The sequence below is a fragment of the Bombyx mandarina genome, chromosome 23 (genome assembly GCF_030267445.1).
Source record: "Bombyx mandarina strain Sakado chromosome 23, ASM3026744v2".
NCBI lineage: Eukaryota > Metazoa > Arthropoda > Insecta > Lepidoptera > Bombycidae > Bombyx > Bombyx mandarina.
In genome coordinates this window covers 5,707,666-5,731,399 of record NC_143229.1, presented here as the reverse complement: position 1 = coordinate 5,731,399, position 23,734 = coordinate 5,707,666, and positions in this window count along the sequence as shown.

Genomic DNA, 23,734 nt, shown 5'->3' with positions numbered 1-23,734 from the left:
TATTCAGCAAATTCCTTCCCTCGAGTGAGATTTTGCGTGACCCCGCACCGACTCACGAAATGATGTTAAAAAAAAAAACTGAACCGAAAAAGTTTTACTGAAATACCCAGATTATTAATATAAGCGAATTTCGCGGTTCAAATTATAATTTTGAATTTACGTACCTACGCTACGTACGTTTTTATTGTTGTGAAATGAATTAGGTTTTCGTTTTCAAACCGTATTCATTTCAGTAAAGACTTTTCTTTGTTGAGTTTTACGAATGCTGTTTTTTTATATATTTAAGTCATTCAGGATCAGTACGACACAAACACGCTCAATATAATAATAATTTAATATGTATACCGTATATATTATTTATCAAAATTAGGACTCGAATTGTATTTTAGTCGTTTACCGTTTTTTTTATTGCCCTTGTAGGCAGACGAGCATGCGGCCCACCTAATGGTGAGTGGTTTCCGTCGCCCATGGACTTCAGCAATGCCAGGGGCAGAGGCAAGCCGCTGCCTACTGTTAAGTACTCTCCACAGGCCTCGTTTGAAGAAGGATATGTCATAGCGCTCAAGAAACACTTAAATGTGCTGGTTTTTTTTTGGGGCTTAATTATTTAATATCGATTTCTCTAACTTTGTTTAATTTACCATACTAATATTGCAATATATTCCAATTATATTATGTTATTCCCTTGTTCTCTTTTAGTTCCAACGAAAGCTTCCATTAACCAAGATTTATATTAATAACTCCATTATCGTACATTAATTACCAAAGAACATAAGTACTTTATCATGCGCAAAACATGCGTGAATAAATCAATATATAACACGAGTATCGCAATTAAGATGGGGCTATCTTTTATACTTATCGGGCACAGTGAGTTCTGTAAGAGTGTAATTACGCATTTGTAAATGAACATTTATAATAATTACTGAAGTTTATTGGTTTATTGACAGGATCATGAATAAGCAATCAACAGTGACGATGCGAAGGATGATTGTTTTTTTTTTGAGTATGTGAGGAATAATGTTGGCCTGAATGCCATTCTAGTTCTACCAGGACAAGTGGGATTGAATGTTTTACAATGTATTGTCCATATTTAAAATTAACATTTCTATTACAGTTTTGTTTATTATACTAACTGTTTTTTACTGGTGGTAGGACCTCTTGTGACTCTGCACGGGTAGATACCACCGCCCTGCCTATTTCTGCCATGAAGCAGTAATGCGTTTCGGTTTGAAGGGTGGGGCAGCCGTTGTAACTATACTGAGACCTTAGAACTCAAATCTCAAGGTGGGTGGCGGCATTTACGTTGTAGATGTCTATGGGTTCCGATAATCACTTAATACCAGGTGGGCCGTAAGCTCGTCTGCCCATCTAAGCGATAAATAAATAAAAATTTGGAATGAATCATTAAAGAAATGTTTATATTTCTTTCAGCCGATTATTCTAAAGCCGGGCGAAAAATTTTACTTTTGTTTATTTCTGGGATTATTTGTATATAATCTGGGATTAAAATTTCATATTTAGAAAATCAAAATAAGCCTGATTATTATTATTATTCAAGGCTGCCTCAGCCCGCAGGTGCTCAACATTTTCCTAAATAAATTCACCTTTACCAAAGATTTCGACAACCAAATATAAGGCAATGGAAAAGATATGCTTTATTAATTTCTACGCAAAGAAAATTGTACAGGTTTATGATACTTAATAACGAAAAAATAGTATTAGAATTGGCGGCCTTATACCTTACTTTAGAGCGATTTCTTCCAGGCAAACCAACATCTACAGAAATAAATTTGAAGTATAGATCAGAAAATAGTGAACGACATTAGAATTTTATTTTATAAAATCCTCAACACTAGACTTCAGCATAGTCAATTAGATAAAAATTTGATACAATCTTATACCTTTAAACGAGCAATTCTTGTATATTAATATATACCTATATAATCTGAATCTCGGAAACGGCTCCAACGATTTTCATAAAATTTAGTATACAGGGGACTTCAGGGGCGAATAGAGAGGTAGACCCAAGACAAGATGGAAGGACGTAGTGCTGAAGGACAAGAGAGCAATGTTGTTGACGAGGATGTCGAAGACAGAGCGAAGTGGAGGAGTAAAGTCAGGAAAGCTGACCCCACCACCATGTCGGATAAATAGCTGGGAAGAGAGAGGGGGATTTCAAGGGTGATAAATCGATCTAGCAACGATTTATTTTCAGAAAATGTTGTTTTATTCGTGTTTTCAATAATCAACTCTTCCCGACATCTATTGGCGAATAATAATACTATTTTTCTTAATTGAGGGCAACTGACCGCTTTAAAGACACAACAAGATGGCGTTATCAAAAAAAAAAACATCATCATCTAGTAATACTTATTAGCGAAAATAAGATACACGAAGCCAATTATAAACACGTCAGTTAGAACAATACTGTATATAAAATCGGACATGTTTTTCTGCAATCGCGTAACAAAACACCGAACGGTAATAAAAGCAAAACAGTAGGTACAGCCGTGTTGGCTTTTATCTCGTTCGCATAAATATCGCATCGTGCTGTACGCGACCAACAATTTCACTTTGTTAACATTGTACGAACATTATTAAACTGTGGTAATAAGTAGTTAATTATCGACGGACGCGCTTTCGTTGCGGACGCGTTCCGATGCGTTCCGTGCACAAGTTGTAAACATTTTCAAATTGGGTTTTTAAATTCGAAAAAACAATAGAATTGAATTTCGTTTCATTTTTTAAATAGCTAACGGAAATTTAAAAGGATTTGTCGAAATTACCTAATTAAGTTAAAATTCACGGGCCTGTTTGATCGATTCCTCAGGATAAGCGCTTCCAGTCAAAGTGTAAGATAGACGTTATTTTAATGAAATTGAAATCTAAATTCATCGATTCTAAATAGAAAAAAGTCACTTATGTTTTAAAACATACGGCGGGATGGATGCAATATGCTCTGCGTAACCCCTGTCCCGCCGTCTCAATAGCTCCGACTGGGTTCCCGCCCGGTCCGGGGTAGGGCGCCGGCTGTGAGCGGCAGGAGTTTTTAGTGAGGTTCGACTTCCACATACCCCACCTGCCGTGCGGGTGGGAATTCGGCGATTTTCTCCTGTGGAAAAAAATTTTTTTTTTAAAACATGTCACTATGACAAAAAGTCACTTATGTTTTAAAACATAACTGAAAAGTTAATATTAAGCCTCCATGGATCTAACAAGAAATAGCATTATATCTACAAATAGGCAAACAATTCATTTGTCATAGCGGCAGCTATCATCAACTAGTAGATATATACTAAAAAAATCGGAATTGCGCTAATGACATTTTCAAGATAAATTTGTTTTACCTATTTAATTTTGTTATTCGAAGAAAGGTGAACGAACTCACAGCCCATCAGGCGTTGAGTGGTTACCGGTGCCTTTTTGCCTACCTATGCCAGATAGCTTTGGGGGGTTATTATAGCTTCTCCGGACGAGAAATCGGAGCCCGTAGACATGAACGACATATACATCTTATCATTTAAGACATATATAATATAAGAGTACAAGTTCCAAACAACAGTATTCGAATCTTGGGTCTACCGTGTAATACCGCTCGGTGGAAGTTCTTGCCTTTGTCATATCCTCTGTTGTTTGATACGTGTTACCATCTATACTAATATTATAAAGAGGAAAGATTTGTTTGTTTGTTTGTTTCGAATAGGCTCCGAAACTACTGGACCGATTTGAAAAATTCTTTTTCCATTAGAAGCCGACATTGTCCCTGATGAACATAGGCTACTTTTTTTAAATTTTTTTTATTTTTTATTTTTTTGGTTTCATGTGTTTTTTAATGTTTCCGAAGCGAAGCGAGGGCGGGTCGCTAGTTACCAATAAAGAGAATATTATAGTTTGAGGCCATTTCGTGTAGAATGTTTTAAGTTTCATTAAAACCTTTCACGAAATAGATGGGCTGGGCTAAAATATGTTTTTACTATTATAGTTATTTTCTCAAGTCAAGGAACACTCCTTGAAGCGTGGAAACTTTAACTTTATAGCTGTGTTGAAGATAAGAAGGCGCTCATCTACACTTAATTATTCTTTCTCGGCAAGAACATCGTTAGACTATGTAAAAAAAAAGTTTGTAAAGTAAAAATAATGTTACATTTTAATTAAATTAAAAAAAGGCGCTTACAAATGTTGAGCATCCACTAAATGATTGGTGCGTAAGTATGAGCATACACGGAGCGTAAAATATACCTAGGGCTCGAGGCGCGGTGTACCGTCCGTGCACTAACTCCGCTTGATTGGAATCTACCGCAGGGCACCGATAAATGAGTGCGCCTCTGTCTTTATAGAGCATTAAAAAATACTAGAATTGAAGGAGGATTATTTTGTTCAACTCAACAGCATATTCGACTCTAAAAATTGTTAATCTTTTTATTTTTTATTGCTTAGATGGGTGGACGAGCTCACAGCCCACCTGGTGAAGCGATTACTGAAGCCCATAGACATCTACAACGTCGATGCACCACCCACCTTGAGATATAAGTAGGTCTCAAGTATAGTTAGAACGGCTGCCCCACCCTTCAAATCGAAACGCATTACTGTTTCACGGCAGAAATAGGCAGGGGTACCTACCCGTGCGGACTCACTAGACGTCCTACCACCAGTTCTGGTTGGGGATTTGGGTATAATTTTGTTTTTGTTGATAATGCTCAATGATCTCTCACCCGCTCTGCAATAAGATGGTCAGCGGAGTCTATTGACGCCACAAGGTGATTACGTGAATACCCACTTTGAGATATAACTAAAACTGAAGTAGGTAGATGGAGAATGTCCTGAGAAGATTTTTCAATTTTATCATAACTGAACTACCAGACACTCGAGCAGGGTTCATCCATACTTCCTGAAAATACCTAAAAACCGAGCATCCAGTAATTACTTTTATGACGTACTCTTAGGCTCTCGAATTAACTATCTTCCACAGTTTTAGCGCAGAGTTCTATTATATCTTCGAAAGAGGTTTGAAGAGATCCCTTAGAAGTTTTGGCTGTGTTTTTTTGAAATTCATTAGTGACATTGGACCTAAAATCATGAAGAAATCTCGTTCATTTTAATTTTGTCAAATTGGTCATATCCAGCAGAAATAAGATTATGTTACGAAACTATAGGCGACATTTAAAGTAAAACCGAACAAGGCCTAGATGTCGTCTGCCGCGAGGCGTTCAGATACGCCATCGTTACATACGTAAATTACAATTAAATATACGAGGGAATTTTCAACGTTTAAAATGAAATAATTTAAATTTTATAATCTAATTAAGACTTAGTACGAAGATGACAGACGAAGTCGCTATCTTGTATATTATCAATTTCAATTGTGAAATACAATGAAATTAATACGAACGAAAAATTCGATAAAGTTGATATCTTTTAAGTACAGAATGATTAAAATTATTTCTATTACAATACTGACTATCGCGAAATAAAAGGTACACACTCATTGAAATAACCTAACCGCTATCTGTCATAGCATGGCAATAAATGTACAAAATTTCGTTGAAATTATAACTTAAATCGTCGTGGCCTAAAGGATAAGACGTCCGGTGCATTTGTATCGAGCGATGTACTGGTGTTCGAATCTCGCTGGCGGGTACCAATGTTTCTAATGAAATACGTACTCAACAAATGTTCACGATAGACTTCCACGGTGAAGGAATAATATCGTGCAATAAAAATCAAACCTGCAAAATTATAATTTGCGTAATTACTGGTGGTAGGACCTCTTGTGAGTCCGCACGGGTAGGTACCACCGCCCCGCCTATTTCTGCCGTGAAGCAGTAATGCGTTTCGGTTTGAAGGGTGGGGCAGCCGTTGTGACTATACTGAGACCTTAGAACTATATCTCAAGGTGTGTGGCGTATTTACATTGTAGATGTCTATGGGCTCCAGTAACCACTTAACACCAGGTGGACTGTGAGCTCGTCCACACATCTAAGCAAAAAAAAAAAAAAGGCGCGCAGTGTATTTATTTATTTATTTTATTTTTATTGCTTAGATGGTTGGATGACCTCACAGCCCACCTGGTGTTAAGTGGTTACCGCAGCCCATAGACACCCACAACGTAAATGCCGCCACCCACCTCAAGACATGAATTTTTCATTGTGAGGGAAAAATCTACAAATACTAGATATGAATATTATTGGCATTTGAGAAAGGTAATGGCGCGCTAGTGATTTAAACAAAAGGTTATATTTTGGAAATATTTTATGAAACTAACAACAAAGCGTAACTGAGTTTCAACTCTATGTTATGATAAAGAGCTGCTAGTTGTATAACAAACAAAAAATGTAAACTTTTTAGTAGGATTTCTTAGGTCTGACACGCGAACTCTTTTAGCACGCAATCTCGTTAGACGGTAATTCTGAAACATTAGAGTCACTGTAATTACAAAAAACCGAGGGTATTTCCGCAAAGATTTTCTTTAAAAATGCCATAGTCAGCATACGAGAAACGCAGTAATAATTCATTCGCAGTAAATTCATACAAGCAGATTTATCAATAGCTTTCTTCAGGTATTGCTAATTTTTTCATTTAACTGTTCGTTGGTTAGTAGACTGAACTAAAGAAATAAATAACTGTGCGATGAAACTTGTGATTTTTTGTGTTAAAGACAACAACCGTTATAACCGTGACGCATTTACGTTGTAGATGTCTATGGGCTGCGGTAACCATTTAACACCAGGTGGGCTGTCAGCTCGTCCGCCCATCTAAGCAATAAAATAAAATAAAAATAATATAAATATCATATGAACGTTATAAATTTTATTTTATTACCTTTTTATTTCATTAGTAGAATAACATTGTGCATTTTGCTATTTAATTAAATTAACCTCAAACTTATAAGTTTTCTAACGATTCTACTATTGTTAACAGGGGATTTAACTAAAAAGGTAACTAAAAACGATGTAAGGTTGTTAAAGAAAAAATACTTATACTTTGTTTTAAATTCACACAAGTTTTAGACCCTAAAATTATTTGTTTAACAAAAATTCCTACCAAGAAACAACGAATGGCTTTCCTTTAGAAATAAAGGATGTTAAAAAAGTAATTTTCTTTTAAGTTTTGATCTGTTTCATCTCACAAAAGAACTTCAGACCGTTCTGTAGACGCTAATTAAACGAGAGACTTGATTAATAAGTCGCTCTTAACTATTTAACAAGCGCCGACCATTGTCTCATCATAAAAAGAGTTCAGTTAAAAAGGTACAATAAGTTGCGGAGACTTGTAGGATTAAAAACGTCGAGTCATTCGTTCCCGAGTTTTAATTATCCTCTGTTTAAACAAAACGCAATAAAGAGTCGATTCCAGTCTCGAACGGTAAAGAGACATCGGGAAAAGGCCGGAAGTCTGGTGTGTACCGTCAAACAAATTCCTGGAATAGTCCACTCCATCCCACTTGTGTTTTGTGAAGAATCCTATTCGGGTAACGTGCGTCGGAAACTTTTACAACGTAACGCGTGTCATTCGATTTTACACCTTAGCACTTTTGCGTTAGCCTTCAATGTGACTTTCCAGTTGTTTCGTGCAGCGAGTTTCGTTTTACGTTCGCCGTTAATAGTGTCTGAGCATTTACGAAGAAGCGAACGATGCGACGATATAGCCAGGAACACTTCCGGATGGAAATGCGTTTTCAATGGACTCGTTTGGTCGTTTGTGCTATCTTCAGCTGCGGTGCCTGTTCCAGCGGTCGCTGCTTACGTTTGTGTTTCACGTTTCGATACTCTGTTTTTTTTTTTTTTGGAACGATGTTTTTTATGGGACGATGCGGAGGGGTACCCTAACGGGGAAAAAGCGTCCGTAACGTAAGATTTTTTCTATTTAGTTTGTTATCAACAGATGTCGCTGCACGTAAATTCAACAATTCCTGAATCGCGGTAACGAGATGTTACACAGTTGATAGACGTTCTCGTATGTCTCTTGCTAATCATACTTACCTGGCATAGGGGATACCGTGAATTGCACTGCGGAGTGGACGATCCTTGCGAATATTTTTATTTTTATCAATAGAAAAATCATAATAATAAATATATACATACCCGAATAATTATTTTCTTTATCCCTCGAATAGAACTTAAAATTAATATTTTTATAATAAGGAACTTCGTTCCTATCCGGTGTCCCACGGCACCACACATCTTTTTTTTCCTACCTAAGCAGATAGCCTTGAGAGGCTATTTCAGCGTAACCTTTACTAGTAGGTGAGCTCACGGGGCTCAAACTTGACGACGTTGCTAACACGAACCTTAACAAGAGTCGTGCTTCGAAGAATCTACCACCGGATGGGAAATGCGACCCACTGAGAAGATCCGGCAAGAAACTCAGTGGGCTGATACGTTGCTGTAACGTAACATGTATTTCGAGGAATCCCTTGATATCATCACTAACCAGTTAATTTCGGTTCAACTAATCTGAGTTTCGTTGCCCATATAATGTCGTTGTTATGATAATGAAATTCGAACTTCAGTTAAAGTATATAGCCGAGTAAAATTAAATGTAAAAACAATTCAGGTCTATGGTGATAAACTAATAGGTTGAGGAAAAGTTTCTTCGCGTTTTTTAAGAAAATTCACAACATTTTTTAATATAGTTTATATGTTACTGGTAGTAGGATCTCTTGTGGGTCCGTAGGTACCACCACCCTGCCTATTTTTGCCGTAAAGCAGTAATGCGTTTCGGTTTGAAAGGTGGGCAGCCGTTATACTTATAGCCGTTATGCGTTATACTTGAGACCTTAGAACTCATATCTCAAGGTGGGTGGCGGTATTTACGTTGTAGATGTCTATGGGCTCCGCTAACCACATAACACCAGGTGGCCTGTGAGCTCGTCCACCCAACGATGCAATAAATAAATAAAATCGTTATTCTCAAAGTTCATTGGAATATTGCGCAAAAAAAAACAAAAATATTATTTTTAATTTCGAAAAAGACTGCGCCACCTCTCAAATTCCTATTTATAGTACACGAGAAAATATTGACATAATAAAAGGCTAAACTATCCGTATTTGGTAGCCAAGGGCAAAAACAGACTATTGCGGATGTAACGATATATGATATAAGAAAATAGAAATTATGATATAGTAAACAATAAATGGAGTTAAATTCCCATATTTGGAATAGGACAGTAAACGGTCGCTTTATTGAAAATAATTATACTCTTACGTTACAATGTACCTGGTTACGTTCGAAAAACTTCACAAGCAATAGATATATTAGACAACGTACAGATTTTTATACAAGAAATGTAACATTTTCTAATACTTATATCATCATCATCATCATCATCAACAGCCCACAGTCGTCCACTGCTGGACATAGGCCTCTCCCAATCTACACCACTGAGCTCGGTCTGCGGCTCTCCTCATCCACTTCTTGCCGGCCACCGTGCGGAGATCATCGCACCATCTAGCCAGGGGGCTATAATACTTATATAGGTTTAGGTAAACATAAATCCTAATTTCGACTGTAATACGGCCACTGAAACTGTAAAAACTGTGATCTTAGAATGCATGTCTGAACGTGAGTGACATCATTTACTTTGTAGATGTCTGCGGGCTCTTGTAACCACTTAACACCAGGTAAGCTGTGAGCTCGTCCACGCATCAAAACAATAAAAAAAGCTTTCATATCTATATAACTAAATAAAATTGAAGTGTATGTTTGTAATAATAATATAACCACTTTTTACTAAATGCGTAAGTATGTATACACAGTACATATATCAAAATATTTATTTTTATTTTTGTCTGTCTTTTTGTTTGGCTCTCTGTCTGTTAGTTTCGGCTAATCTTTGGAACGGCTGGACCGATTTTGGCGGGACTTTCACTGATAGGTAGCTGATGATATAAGGAGTAACTTTTTTTAGGACTAACTTCGCCCCGTCACCACGCCGGCGTCACCCGCGGTACGACAATAACCGCGGGTAACATCGCGGGACACAGCTATCATTAATATTGTTGGTGTCTATAGCAATGATTATGGTTAACATCAATGTAAGATCTGCTCGTTTACGTCTGTAAAAAACACTACGCTACATGCGGATGACCTAATGAGCCTCAAGTGTCCTTAGAGTCTACCGATAGCAAAAACATGATGAACGGCTCCGATAGTTTGTATCTGCAGTAGTAATGGTATAATTGCATACCACTTTGAGGCGATTAATCCTCTTAGTACTGGAAATGATCCATGTTCAATCGTCTATATTATATTATTTAATATCAAAATGGATTAGATTTTTATTTATTTTGGAAATGAATGTATTCATCTGTTTCATTGGTACTCTTACATATGCCACTGAGAACAATCCTTAGTCGATATACAGCGAAAACAATATGATATTCGGTATATTGCAATATGACGATAATATTGAATACTTTAACTTAATATTTCAACGTATATACTTATTATAAAATATTTTTCGTGTATCTCAGGAATGTGGACATAGTAAATAATCCCTATCATACACTGCACAATTGTATGATAGGGATTATTTAAATTCATATTATGGTAAATATGGTAGTTTAGACAATTGTTGTTTTTTGTATTGTAGGTTATCAATTATGTGTAATTTTCAGATGCCTGATGAAGGTCTAATAAAAGACCGAAACGTTGCTAAAATAATAATGTAATTTGTTATAATAGTCCTATCTTGTCCACATTCCTGAGATACACGAAAAATATTTTATAATAATTATGGACGACAATATTGATAATAGTATATACTTATTGTGTAAAAAAAAAAATTGAACATTTATTATTACAATTGGAAAATATCATGTAATAGTAATATTAAATACTAAAGGCGATACTAAAAAGATCGCGTTAAAATATAAAGTCAACGTTAGATTACAAAATATATCCCACAGTTTTTACAATGTGAAAATTCTAGTACCTACTTTAGTTCCTTATTATAATTGGGAGGAAACGCGTTAATCGTTCAAACTCGCACGGTTCGCAATTGTAGGTGTGTCGGCACGAACGTTACGCGAAGCATTTCTTTGTGAAGCCGCTCATTCAATAACCGCTGATTATGTCTATTCATTGGCTTCATTAATTGTTTCTTAGTCCTCCCTGTTTATGTTTATGGGTAATACGTGAGGTGATTATCATTTTCGAGTCGAAATACCAAGATTAGTACGGCGTCCTTTGCTATGTTAGTTTAAGTTGCAATTTATAGGCGGCCTGTGTATATAAATTGTTTAAATGATGAAGAAGATAAGATACTAAAAATATTTATGTTTAGTGAAAATAATAAATTGATTTTGTTAACAATAGCAAGGAGACATTGGTAAGCCTTTCTATTATTGATTCAGAAAGACTTCATTAGTAATTGGTTCTGTTGATGTTGATTGTTCTCTATTATAAGATTTAATTGATTATATTCAAGTCGTCGTGGCCTAAAGGATAAGACGTCCGGTGCATTCGTATCTAGCGATGCAACGGTTTTCGAATTTCGTAGGCGGGTACCAATTTTTCTAATGAAATACGTATTTAACAAATGTTCACGATTGACTTCCACGGTGAAGGAATATCATCGTGTAATAAAAAACAAACCCGCAAAATTAAAATTTGCGTAATTACTGGTGGTAGAAGCACTTGTGAGTCCGCACGGGTAGGTACCACCACTCTGCTATTTCTGCCGTGAAGCAGCAATGCATTTCGGTTCGAAGGGTGGGGTAGCCGTTGTAAGTATACTGAGACCTTAGAACTCATATTTCAAGGTGGGTGGTAGCATTTACGTTGTAGACGTCTATGGGTTCCAGTAACCACGTAACACCAGGTGAGCTGTGAGTTCATCTACCCATCTAAGCAATAAAAAAAAAATAGTTTTTTATGTCATAGATTAAAAATCGAAAGTCTGAAAAAGCCAATATGTCATCGACAACAGCCCAAAAGTCACTAAATAGCATCACAAAGCAGCTGATTAGGAAAAAAAAAAACAGGGAAACTAATAATATACTCAAGCAAAAATTTTTTAGACGGAACATTCAAACATTACAAAAAACTTTTATTTGCATATTCCTACTCGAAGTTCGCAATAAGAAAGTGACGTGGAGCGTCCACAGCGGCGTCTCATGGGAAATCTCTGCAAAAAGGTTCCGCGGACAAACAATGGAGACTACATTCGACTTAAAGGTATTAACACACTATTGTATTTGTATGGTAGGATTTTTTTATATAAAAGAAAGCTTCTAAGACGTTCGATGTTTAATTAAATTGTCCTTTTATTTTTGCACGCTCTGTATACTTTGAGGTTCGTTTTATTTGATTACAGTAGCAGGTATATATGTACTATGTTTTATAAACTGTGGTTCGCTATTTTGAGACTGGGCTAAACTAGATTGAATACGTCATGTTTAAGAAAAAAATTGGGACAAAATGTTAAGTAATTGGTGTGTCATTTATACATCTCGATATGAGGTTTGCGATAAACAAATACTTCGCTCTGTTTTTAGTATTACTACCATCTATGAGTGACGGTAACCACTCGCCATTAGGTGGGCTGTAATCCCACTTGCCTGCAAAGGCGATAAAAATACTACTTTTAAGCTATCTAAGTCGAATTATAGTTATAGTAATAGTTCTCGAAAAACAGCAATCCTTTGTTTATTTTTGTGAATAACAATTATGAGCAGAAAATAATTTGTAATTTGAAAATAGAATCGTGTATGGATTTTATTTTATTGATAACGCAAAGTTAATAAAATAAGTATTTTAATCACGTCACGAACATTTGAACGAATGAAAAACAAACAAGAGGCATTAAAAACTTGTGAGATTTGTCGCAGGTACAAAACTTTGAGAAGCTGCCGTGTTTTGATAACGAAGTTTGGAACTTTTTGGATTTTGCAATAATAATAATTTTGGGAGCTTTAATATATTGTATAACATGCTACTAGATATATTTTAACATTTTATTGGTGATAGGACCTCTTTCACCAGTAAAAGCTTGTAGATTAATACTAAAAAAGTTGTAAAAAAATACTGCTAAACATATACTTAGATGATGGTAGGACCTCTTGTGAGTCCACGCAGGTAGGAACCACCACCCCGTCAATTTCTGCCGTGAAGCAGTAATGCGTATCGGTTTGAAGTGTGGGGCAGCCGTTTTTTTATCCTACCTATTCTATCCACCTCCAGGGGTTATTTTAGATTCACCGAGCTAGTAGGTGAGCTCACGGAGCTCAAACCGGGAGTGTTGCTAACACTGGCCTTAGCAAGAGCAGTGCTTCGCAGAATCTACCACCGGATCGGAAGCGCGACCCACTGAGAAGATCCGGCTAGAACCTCAGTGGGCTGTGTCTATGAGTTTACTCACTCGTCGAGCCCGGACGGTGACCGGTGCTTGAGGTACCTAAAAGCACCGTTAATGGATCGGGAGGATCCGTAATGACGTGCTTAGGGCAGGGCATCCGTTGTAACTATACTGAGACCTTACAACTTATATCTGAAGGTGGGTGCCGGCATTTACGTTGTAGATGTCTATTAGCTTCGGTAACCACTTAAAACCAGGTGGGCCGTGAGCTCGTCCACCAACTTAAGCAATAAAAAATAAAAAAATCGTTAGACTGATGCTGCGTGTGTTATATGGGCATGCTTGATTTCAGTATCGCTGACTGATTAAAATCAAGACCTTTGCCAAGTCTTTGGTGTCGGAAATTAAGCCATTTGTACAAGTACAAGTACTCGTGGCACTTGGTATATTGTTATCAAGCTATGCGAATTTTTTATAATGAAATAAGTACTTAGCTTTAATGTTTACATATGATATGCACGATGAAGAAATAACGTCGTGCAATAAAAACCATTCCGTAAAAATTATACTTTTCGTGTATTTATTATAGAGACATAGATCTCAAGTCAAATTTCGGGTTGCCACGTCAGCGGGCTGTTATCTTTCAGTATTTTCTATTTGTTAATATCTTAACAATTACCAATTCGTTTCTTAGTATATCGTCAACTGTCAATGAGGTAGTCTTTTTTTTAAATCCATCTAAACTAAATATAACCGAACTTATAGCTCCAGAACTGACAGTGTCCTTTTCTTTTTAAATAAATATTTACAAATTGTTGTGTTTATCCCTACTTCCTAGTAAATAACATGTCACTGGCTATTTTGGAAAGATAAAATTGCCTAATATATAATACATAATTTTCACTAGATATTATTATGTCTGATTTATTTCAGTTGAATAAAGAATTTCTAAAACTTAGTGGAAAACTAACTAACGTAATTGAATTATTTGTTTTAATTAAGTAATGCAAATAATATTTAATTCGTTCAATTATCTAAAACAAATTTGTTTTAACAAGATGAATTGAATTTAATTGGGTCTCGTCTAATGTAAATTAATTACAGTAATAATAGAACAATGTCTTCGTTTGCACTCGTAAAATCCCGTATTTTCTAAACGAATCATTCGCTGTTTACTTTGGAGGTTCGTTCACATGATACGTAGTAACTTTTTAATTTGTAAATAATATTCTGTTTTATCTTCATTAGTATAAAAAGTTAAGGCTTTTTGATTTCCATACATTTTAAATTATAGAAAGTAAGTATTCATTAGCCGACTTCAAAAAGGAGGAGGCTCTCAATTCGACTCTATGTTTTTTTTATGTTTGTAATCTCATAACTTTTGATGGGTGAATCGATTTTGATGATTCTTTTTTTATTAGAAAGCTGACGCTTCCCGCGTGGTCCCATTTCAATTTAGTCCAGTTCTGATAATGGTTTCCATGAGAAAACCATATAAATCTTAAATTTGCATTAAGTACGTGCGCGACAAATAGATGAATAACTCAATATCATGCCAACCGATTTCGATGATTATTGTTTTTAGTGTGTATTAATTTTTTTTTGAATATTTTTTTTTAAGTCCGTTTTTGTTAAAGCATTTATATTTCTAGTGACTTCTATTTCATGTGAAATTATAGATTGCCTTCTTTTCTAACTCACAACAGCATTTCGTGCTAACAAGAAACACTTAAGAAGTAAGATGTAAGATCAGTCTCGCTGATGGTAACGAGTATTATTTACCCACACGGGCAGGTATCACTATCCAGTTTATTACTACTGCAAAACAGTAATGCGTTTCAGTTTAATTTTGGTGAAATCCGCTGTACTTACACTATTGAGGCTACTACTGCCTCATGTCTCCGGTGTCCATTTAACACAATTATACGGCTTAAGTCCGCGTTTTTATTGTCATACCATTATTTCCGACTTTTTAATACTATAATAATAATATTTATTCAAGACTCTTAAAATACAAACACGTACAAGAACTTATAACACTAACATACGATTATAGCACTAACTAACTATACATGTTTTTTTTTATGAGGTACACAATAACAATATTCCTTGATTTTTATGCTAGAAAAGCCTGTGTAATAAAAGTGGGCACGAACGATCAAACGCATACGGAACGGAAATAATATTATTAAGACAGAACAAACTTTAAATTTTGATTCATTCATCTAAACTAATAAAAGCTCCCCGATTTTATTTTTAAGGTAGAATTTGCTAAAATCTCACTGCGTACGAACGGACCATAATCTATAAATACGTATGCGTTCATATATAATGACAAAGTGTGCTGCAGACTGGAAAACACGGTTGTTTAGTTTTACATGCGGGCGCAGTAAATACGATGACAACTGTATACTTACAATACAATGGATTGTTCTAGATAAATCTTATATAATACGCGCGGGTCGTTAATGCGATGACTTTTTTAAGGCATAAAAATAAAAGTAGTTTTTTTTAGATCAAATCTGTGTACTTAGTATTGCTTTTATTCATTAGTTACCAAGGATAACTCTGAATGTGTTTCTGTTTGCTGGACATTCTAGAATTGTAGTACTATCTTTTTTTATTTATTGCTTATATCGGTGGACGAGCTCACGGCCCACCTGATGTTATGTGATTACCGGAGCCCATAGACGTCTACAACGTAAATGCCGCCGCCCACCTTGAGATATGAGTTCTAAGGTCTCAGTATAGTCACAACGGCTGCCCCACCCTTCAAACCGAAACGGACTACTGCTTCACGGCAGAAATAGGCAGGGTAGTGGTTCCTACCCGTGTGGACTTACAAAAGGTCCTACCATCATCTAAGTTTTTTTTTCGCAGTATTTTTTTACAACTTTTTTAGTATTAATCTACAAGCTTTTACTGGTAGTGGGGCGTCTTGCGAGCCCGCACGGGTAGGTAACACCGCCCCGCCCATTTCTGCCGTGAAGCAGTAATGCGTGTCGGTTTGAAGGGTGGGGCAGCCCTTGTACCGTAAAACTGAAACTTAGAACTCATATCTCATTGTGGGTGGCGGGATTTACATTGTTGACGTATATGGGTTCCGGTAACCACTTAATACCAGGTGGCCATGTCAGTTCGTCCACTAATTTTAGCAATAACAAAAAATATAAACTAAAATATACCTGAAAAAAATTTTAGTCACGCTGTACTCAAGAAATTTTAAATGCAAGCTCCAAAACCGATATCTTCCTTATTTTTCCAAAGAAGCAATAATGTGTTCCCGTTTGAAGGGTATGGTATCTGCTATAGACTAGAATTGAGTCTTCAACAAACAATTAAAACCATGTGGGCTGTAATAATATATTTTGACTTCGATTTACCGAGCTCAAATACTATCTTGCTATGTATTACTGGTGGTAGGACCTCTTGTGAGTCCGCACGGGTAGGTACCACCACCCCGCCTATTTCTGCCGAGAAGCAGTAATGCGTTTCGGTTTGAAGGGTGGGGTAGCCGTTGTAACTATACTGAGACCTTAGAACTTATATCTCAAGGTGGGTGGCGCATTTACGCTGTAGATGTCTATGGGCTCCAGTAACCACTTAACACCAGGTGGGCTGTGAGCTCGTCCACACACCTAAGCAATAAATTTTTTTTTATGAGGTTATGAGAAAGCCTCAAATACTATCTTGCTATGTATGAGGTTATGAGAAAGCCTCAAATACTATTGCTTTGAGGTATCCTCCCCTTTCGTCAAACAACGGGCACAACCATATTCCTATTAAATAGTTGTGTTTATTTCTTAGGCACTGTCTGCCGCTAAAACTGCGTTCGAAATTTTACGACAAATAACACAATTTCCCATTTAATTGTTATGTATTCTGGATATTGTATTATACAAGTAAATAAAAAAATGTTTTTTCAATATAGCAGAAGATCACAAAAATATAAAGAATAAACAAAATTAAATAACTTATCTTATGTCTATTTTTCTTTCTTAATTGTGTGGACGAGTTTACGGCTCACCTGGTGTTAAGTGGTTACCGGAGCTCATAGACATCTACAACGTAAATATGAGTTCTAATATGAGACTCACAAGACCTCCTACCACCATTAATTACACAAATAATAATTTTACGGGTTTGATTGTTAGTTACTACACGATGTTATTCCTTCATCGTGGTAGTCAATCGTGAACATTTGTTAAGTACGTATTTCATTATACGAAAATTGGTACTTACCAGCGGGATTCGAACACCGGTGCATCGCTCAACACGAATGCAGCGGACGTCTTATCCTTTAGGCCACGACGGCTTCAAAAACTATTTTTTGGTTTCGTAGACATCACAATCAGCAAAGGAAGTCGTAAAATTAGCAGAAAAAAATACCATCAGTATACCAACCAGTTTAGTTATATCAAAGAACCATAAAAACCGGCTTAAGGACGGCTTGTAAACAAATGCATTGGAAACTGTGGAAGAACGTCATAACAAAATTTACTTCTACTTGTAATATCCGTTTATATTGGTATATATCAAGATCATTGTTTTTTCAATCGTGAAATACTAAGTGCTTGCTAATAAAATTCAGGATCTGCTATATATTTGTATTTTGCACTATTCCAAAACTTCTGACAAAAACAGATTTTGTAGTTCATTCATAAGTATGTACGGACCAACGACTCATTGACATATTAAGCTAAAATGTGGGTTAAATAAAAATAAAACATGAAACGCGTTTTACCTAATGTCAATTGCATGTCGCTTATATTATTTTTCAAATGCTTCCAATGTGCGGGTGGTCGGAAACAAAATACATGGCCCGCGATTTGTTGACATACCGCTATGCCCCTGGCGTGTTTCATTTGTGTATGTATATTGTCCGCGTCAGATTAACAAATGGTCGATACGAGGCCATGATGTTTTTGATCCGAGCACAAATATTTTTTGTATAACTTACCGGTGATATCTAAAGTAATTTATTGCGAGTCTACAGATTGTTTATACTTTTTTTTTGTCAGGAGGAAATCACCGGACTTCCGCCCTCCATTGGGGATGTCGGAGTCGAACCGACTAAAAGCTCCTGTCGCTCAACAACCAACGTCTGAACCTCGCATGAGACAGAACTCATGAAAAGGCAAAGGGGGGAAGGGAAGCGCTTAGTGCGGAGCACATCTCTCCCATCACTCTCCCCCTCGGGACGCTGGACCGGCGGTCGTCGGCGCCACGACCACCAGCCCTCTTGGTCGACAGTCTAAAGATTGTTTATACTTATTTTTGCTATGGAGATAGCAGCAAAAGATGGTGGCATCTATAAGTATAGGCTCACACTGCACCCTAACATAATTATTATGTTGTATTTTTGGCACCTGTTACAGTATTAAGATACTGGCATCGCTAAATATGAGTACACCGCGCACCTTAATCCTTCAGACAATGACAACTTCAAAATGCATAAGGGATATTTGAGAAATCTATGAGTTAGGTATAAAATCTTGATATGGGTCGTAGTGCATTTGATGCTATTTAGGTCGAGATTGGGTTTGACCTAGGTACCTTTTATTTAATCTTATGTTATGGTTCTGACAATGCCGATCCCAAGCCAGCATGTGAAAAGAGGAGAGTTGAGTTGGGTCTCGACCTTTCCATCATAAACCATCAACGCCGTTGGCGGGCGGCGGTTGGCTGGACCCAAATAAGGCTTCAGCGGCCTCGAAGAACTAAATTACTTCCAAAAGAAGTACCAAGGACGTGGGATCCCACCATATGTATTTTCCGAAGAAAGCTTCATCAGGCCACCTTCTTCAGTATTGAGGCTTATCGATGCAAGGAGGAGGGTGGTTCTGACGTGCGCGTAATGCGCCCCTGTAGTTGGCACCACCGCTCTGCATTTATCTGCAGCGAAAACATTACACTTTACTGTTTGAGATACGCCAGAGTATTTATTAATATCGGTAGCGATGATGTCTATAGGTGGGAATAACCGCTCAAAATCAATTGGCTAAATGGTAATAAGAACATTAGAATTTTATTTATTGTTAACTAAGTCTAGGTGATGATTATTAATAATTATCAAAAAAAATTAAATAAGTTACAAAAAAAACAATTGCCTTCGGTATCACAACAAACGCAACGCCGACCCCGAAAATTAACTTCAGAGCAACAATAAAAACAAAACGAAAATTTCGCTGATAAACTTTCTCGACATGGAAATTACACAATTTTCAGAGGGCGGCAAAGTTAAAACCGTCCATGATTGGCCCAAGATAATGATTACAGCGGTTATCTGAAGCGGACGCATCGGATTTCGCATCACGTTCCGTTGATTGTCGAACGGCAAACTGGCTGCCCGCCGGCGTTCCAATTACTAGTGACATAGACACCACCCCAACAAAACGGACACAGAAACTAATTTTCTACAGAAGGCTTACTGTGTTTAATAACGATGTAGTCCTCACAATGCTTGGCATATTTGTATCTGCGAATCAATATAATTCAACAAAAATAGAAACAAGTAAATTATAATCAATATATTTATATGATAAACTATATTTCATTGAGAAGTGATCTGGTTTGCTGGTCCCTAGCCATAAAATTATATTTAACCTTTCTGTTAATTTGTACTAGAGTAAAATTTGGAAAATGTATGATATTGTTATGCTACAAATAATAATTTACGCAAAGAATGTCACGGATGTAAGTAGAATGACTAAATATAACATTTGACTAGAAAATGTTATTGGTTACACAAACATTACTCATTAATAACTACTGTTTATGCTACTAACAAAAATAGTAACTAAGAACAACATTTTTTTTAAAAATCCTAATGACAAACTGTAGCTATTTTCAACTATAAGTTATTTGTAATCTTAAGCTGATGTAATTTATTGACGAAGTTTAAGTTCTATCTGAATTTTTAACAAAAAAACGACACACAATCTTGCACCGAGATTGAAGACACATCTACATTGTCCTTTAATCTTTGGTTTCTCTCACAAAATCCCGCTTCAGTTATCAGGACTCAGTAGCTAATACCAACCGAAGGGCACGCAATCTGCCGTGGCGCTTATCTCAATTTAATGGTTTCCGTATTAATACCGCCTTTGTCTAATTTGAGGGTACTTCGAACCGGCTATTGTTTAATCGACTGGTAAAAATTTATAGATCTTTTCGTTATTTTGTCTCATGGATCCGAGTACAAGGGTTGGGTTGTTCTGGTCTTCGGTTTATTCGTGTGAGAATATTATACTGTTTAGTTCTTGTAAATGTGGCCAATGTAATGATAGTGAAAGCGTTTGTTCATCTAATTACTTGTTCATATTATTTTAATCCGAAATCGATAATTTAAGCTCATTCTTACGGAAATTACGACATTTTTACAAAAATCCGAATGAAACCCATTGTTTCCAATACAGAGAGGAAAACTTTTATTGGGCACAAAGTGGATATTATTCACAGTTCGGGCGCAATCAACTACGGACGTCGCTGGACGAGATCCGGACGCGACGCCTCTGAATGTAAAGATATTTTTCCTAATGCGGGTCATTTTCAAAGGGTTTCACTATGGACGAAAAAAAATTGCCCGGTCCCTTTTCGATTACCGGAGTTGTAGATCAAAACCTAAACGCAATTAAGATGAGATTATCCTTTGTCAATACACGACCGCCCTTTATGTCTGATGTCTTTGTGCGGACAATTACGGTTACGGAAGTTTGTCGATCTTTAAACTTTTGCGACCCAACACTATTTTCTGTTTTATAAAGATTTAGTACTACAGTTGGAAATGTTTTCAGCAAACGTGAATGTTGCTGCTCAGTTTCAGAGCTCATGACTCGCAGTCTCGATGACATTTGAATAACAATTGTCCGGATATTGGTAATTAGGTTTAATTTTTATTACATGTTATTTATTGGTAGTTTTTCAGTGGACTCCAAAATAGCACGGAGCACTCAAAAACGTATGCACTTATATTGTGTAGTTAACATTTTCAATGGTGATATCAAATGTAGCTGATAAATTTTCTAGTCATGTAAATGAATAGAAAATTTCTCACCAAAGGTATGTCGGAGCTTAGAATCCTTAGTACTCCAGTAATCTACTAAATAGACCAGCAATTACAACTGAAACTCGACCGAAAGTAATCGATCTAATAAATTAATCAAAATATTTTTACTAGACGATTAAACTCGCCAAAGAAATATCTATATATTAATACGTGAAGCAAAAACTTTGTATCCCTTTTTACGAAAATTGCGCGGACGGAGGAGTATGAAATTTTCTACTCTTATAGAGAATATAGAGAAGAAGTGCAAAATGCTAATGTTTTTTAAAAATAATGTATAAAATATACATTAATCTGTTTATAAATTGTCAAACTTTTCTTATTGCATATAGTCTGTGGGCAAATAGAATTCTCTATTTGCCCACAGACTCTATTCAGAGTAATATTGTTTATCTTTATTAATGTTTGTCTAAGGTGTAGTCTTGGCGAAATCTGTGATTATAGAAGTTTAATAGCCTGACAATAGAATCATAATAGTGTACAAACTTATAATTGCAATTACTTATAGTCGAATTTTGACTACTGCGGAACCACTAGTAAGACATAAATTCGTTATGAAATTAACGTTTTGATCGTATTTAGGACTACAGAAGTCGAGTACATTAAGTAAGTAAACGGTTTGCCGATATGAAATCATACATTTCATAACGACAGTCCACTCACTCATCCACAGCTATTTCACTTATTGCTTCCAGAGCCAATATTTTCAAGTCCCCGAGCTCGGAACGCGACTGGAATCATAATGACTTCGCGTGTTATCCATTTTGGTGATGGCCAACGAAAATATATTTTTGTTATCACGTCTCGGTGGGGTTTTGTTGTATTATTTTCAGGGTTCATAATGTTTATTTTGTGGTAATGGTCGACAGGAAATTTAAGCTGCTTTCAGACTATGCTATACTATAGTGCAATATAGTATGACAGCGTATACTTAGCTTTATATATAGTACAGAACGTGTCCTTATCAATGTATGGTGCACGATATTGTTGTGCTATGAGCTATATACTATATGCTATTATATTATAGCGTAGTCTAAAAGCAGATTTATACAATACAATTGAGGCTCCAATAATCTCATTTCTCAAGGTGGGTAGCGGCTTTCATGTTGTGTTGTTGTTGTCCTTGAGCTCCCGTAATCACTCAACAATGGGTGGGCCATGCGTTCTTTCTTATCTACTATAAAAATAATCTACACTATCTGTAATAATATCGTTTCTTGGTATCTTATTTTCTATCTTAACTTACGCTGACATTATAAACGAAGACATGATAATGCGATGAAGCATGTTTTCGCTTAAGAGATTCGGTGTTTTGTGTTTTCGTTATAATTAATTCGTAACTATACTTGAGACCTTAGAACTTATATCTCAAGATGGGTGGCGCATTTACGTTGTAGACGTCTATAGGCTCCAGTAACCACTTAACACCAGGTGGGCTCTGAGCTCGTCCATCCGTCTAAGCAATAAAAAAAAATCGGAAAAACCCTGATACATTAAAGATGCATAATTCACATCTTTGTTTCTCTTTTCAAATTTTCAGTAATAATAAAAGTTATCAAGCTAACTTAAAATAATGGATTTATAATAGCCTATAATCTTCGTAGCTCAGATATTTCCATGCTATTAAGTAAAGTTTAATGAATAGTGATTTTACACTTTAATCTCGTATTTAATTTTTTTCATTTATTATTTTCCATATTATTTCGAATACTTTAGACACAGACGATTGACCTGTCGCTTATAGCATGCGAACCTTGAAAAAAATAGTGTGAAACTCAATAAATCGTTTCTTAAGCAAATGGTGTTAATGCGATGTTTTTACAATTGTAAAAGTCAAGATCAATACTGTTTATTAGTTAGAATGAAAACAGTACATTCAAAAAAAAACATAAAGGACGCCGAGATGTTCTCTGCTCAAATCTAGTAAGCTTCATTAAAAATCTATACGAATTTTGACTTTAAAATGAACTGATTAAGAAGCTATTTTGTAAGTCGAAACTTCACTACAGCTTATAGCTTAAAGTTTGTGTTTATTCCTCTGTATTTAAAGTCGATAATCCAGTAACAAATTCGCATCAATGTTTTAGCTTGTTTATTTATAATACGAATGATTTTAGAACATGCAGTAAAACATCTAGGTAATGGTTTACGGATATTTTTTATTGTTTATTTAACTTTAAAATATCCGTTATTTGCTTTCATTATTTTATACGAAAACAATGATAAAGGATGTTATTTGAGGGATTAACATGATATCATTAATTTTATTATAATAAAATTAGCATCAAAGCGTCAAGCAAGATTGTTATTGGGTAGGCACGTCAAAAATAAATAGTAATATGATGATAAGTGGGTCGCGGATGCCGCGA